Raw genomic sequence first — 2,337 nt, 5'->3', positions numbered from 1 at the left:
GAAAAAAAAAAAAAAAAATATATATATATATATATATATATATATATATATCTTATATATTGTCTGTGTTATACCACATTGGCTCTCACCTCGTCTTTTATTAAAGAGGGAATGTAGGCGGTATTAATAAGAAGAGAGTAGTTTCACATTTCACAGCCCATACATTTTACAGGGTGTCGCCACCTTCAAAGGTGTTTCCTATTGGCCAATTTCTTTGGACGGAGGCGGTGACAATGCTGTTCAGCTTTTCTGATTGGACAGTCTACCTGCCCATCAGGAATCTTCTTTAGCTCACGGCCATCTGACAGCGGTACTGCAGGGAGCTGACAGGAGCCTCTCCAGCTCAACACATTTTCACGTAATATTTTTTCCATAATGACATTTTCTTTGTTTAGTTACGTTTCCTCAAGACGCATATGAAGGCGCGGTTAAATGCAGTTCACCGACTGAGGGGGTTCTCCTCTTAAAAGGTAAACCAGTTCATTTACCGATCATACGTTTAAGGCAAGATGAAAGGTAAAAAGTAAATCCCCATATGCACTGTATATGCTTTTAGATGAAGTTTTCAAAACAGACATAGCCTTTGTTTGGTGCGTTACGATCCGAGCATAGAGTGTGTAAACGCGGAGAAAGAATAATCGGTATAACCCAAGATAGATATCAACATTTGGTAAAACATATAACGTTACAGTACGTTACAGAGAACCGCTTTTTGGGTTGTTGCTTGTTGCTTGCTGTAGACATTGAATTTCGTAAGACATTTCATTGTTGCGCTTCCGGCTTCTTACGTTCCTTTTTTTCGAGATTGTATGAGAAACAGCTTGAGGGTGTGGGAAGGGTCTGTCTTTTGGGATGCTATCACTAAAATTGTCTACTTTTTTGTCGTTTTAATAGATTTGAAAAGGAAATACAATTATCCCCCCCCCCCCCCCCCCCCCCCCCCCCCCCCCCACACACACACCTCATGTTTTCCGGACATTATCGATGAATTAGTTTCGTAAGATTCGTCCTTATTAATTCATGTGCCCGAGAAGCTTTACGCAGAGAGCTGATGTTACGTAAGCGGTGATGTCTATTCATTGTCCAAGAAGAAACGCCCCGTTTTACATCACGTTACCTTCATTTCAGGTTAAACCTTTTTTTTTTTGTATTCGCAATAAATGTAAAGTCATAACATGTTTTTCATAAAGTGTGGTTTTCAGGATCCTGATATTTTACTTTAACGCGTATCAATTTGCATACATCGCTGTGGCGTTTGCATTCATAAGGTATGAAAATAACACCTGGCCCATTGTTTGGGAACCTGGCGCGTTTCCCCCCTTAGCTCGGTTCGTTTGGGCATATGTGAACACAGAAATCGCGCTCGGATCCGCACCAAAACAACCGGTCCGAGATCGCCTGAACGAGGTGGTCTCGGCTCGATTGAAAACGAACTCTGGAGCGGTTCGGTTGTGGTGAGAATGCAATCTGATCCAACGGACCAGGCTATATCACAATGTATAATGGGTAATTACGTAAGTTCTGTGAAAAGCATTAGCTTTGTTGTTTTGCTAATACCTCAAAATGAACCTGTGGATGTCTGTGGGTGAGCACGTCTTCGCCATTCAAAATCAAAGCGCACTTTTTCATTTTATAATGCCGTCTTATTGCTCTTCTTCCTAGTATGTGCATTTTCAAAATGTTTTCCCGATGAATCCTGGACTCCTGCTCAAATTTATAAGTAAATTAAACGACATCTACAAAAAACAACAACAATAAGCCTGCGAAGCTGTTGTCGTTCCATCCTGACCTATGATCCTGACGGATGACAGCCGTGACAGCTCAGTGGAATCCCGGAAAATAAACCGTGAACCTTTGACCAATGAGAGAACAGTTTACTTGCGCGTGACTTGTATTAACAAATTTGGTCCATATAGAAACATTGCCATGTGAAAGCGAACCGCACCAAGAATAAAAAGCTACATTGTAATAATTTTAATCCCTGTTTCGGAACAAAGCAATCGATCTACAGGTGTGAAAACACCCTAAGACAATAAAAAGTAGGGCACGATTTTAAAATGTACCATTTAAAACGTTTTAAAAACGCAAACCTTTAAAAAAATATAAGGATTGTGCAATTTAGGTAATGAAATTACATTTATTTAATTACATTTTAAGCTGTTAAATTAAATAAAATTAATTGATTTGTTTTAATTGTTTTACCCTTGTCCCAGCTCATACTTTAAATCTTAAACTATAAAAATGTGAATTATTTTATATTTAAAACCGGGATGACCTAAATTGTGTGAAAACCAATTAAATATTAATTTAAAGAAATGTAAACACACACACACACAC

At 38.6% G+C, this 2,337-nt stretch overlaps 1 protein-coding gene across 2 annotated transcripts in view; it reads left to right on the top strand.

Annotated features, from left to right (window-relative positions):
- Positions 1-280: 280 nt before the first annotated feature.
- The window catches only part of LOC107587883 (membrane progestin receptor alpha-B-like), a 5,482-nt gene continuing 3,425 nt past the window's right edge, over positions 281-2,337 (top strand). Inside the window, exon 1 of one of the 2 annotated variants that reach the window (XM_016275843.1) lies at positions 281-358. The gene's annotated coding sequence lies outside the window, so the exon portion shown is untranslated. Of the gene's footprint in view, positions 471-2,337 lie in introns of both variants that reach the window. The other variant, XM_016275842.1, reaches the window with a different exon arrangement.

The sequence above is a fragment of the Sinocyclocheilus grahami genome, unplaced genomic scaffold (genome assembly GCF_001515645.1).
Source record: "Sinocyclocheilus grahami isolate Dianchi unplaced genomic scaffold, SAMN03320097.WGS_v1.1 scaffold96.1, whole genome shotgun sequence".
Classification (NCBI taxonomy): Eukaryota; Metazoa; Chordata; class Actinopteri; order Cypriniformes; family Cyprinidae; genus Sinocyclocheilus; species Sinocyclocheilus grahami.
The sequence above is the reverse complement of the archived record's forward strand: the minus strand, read 5'-3'. Positions and strand labels throughout refer to the sequence as shown.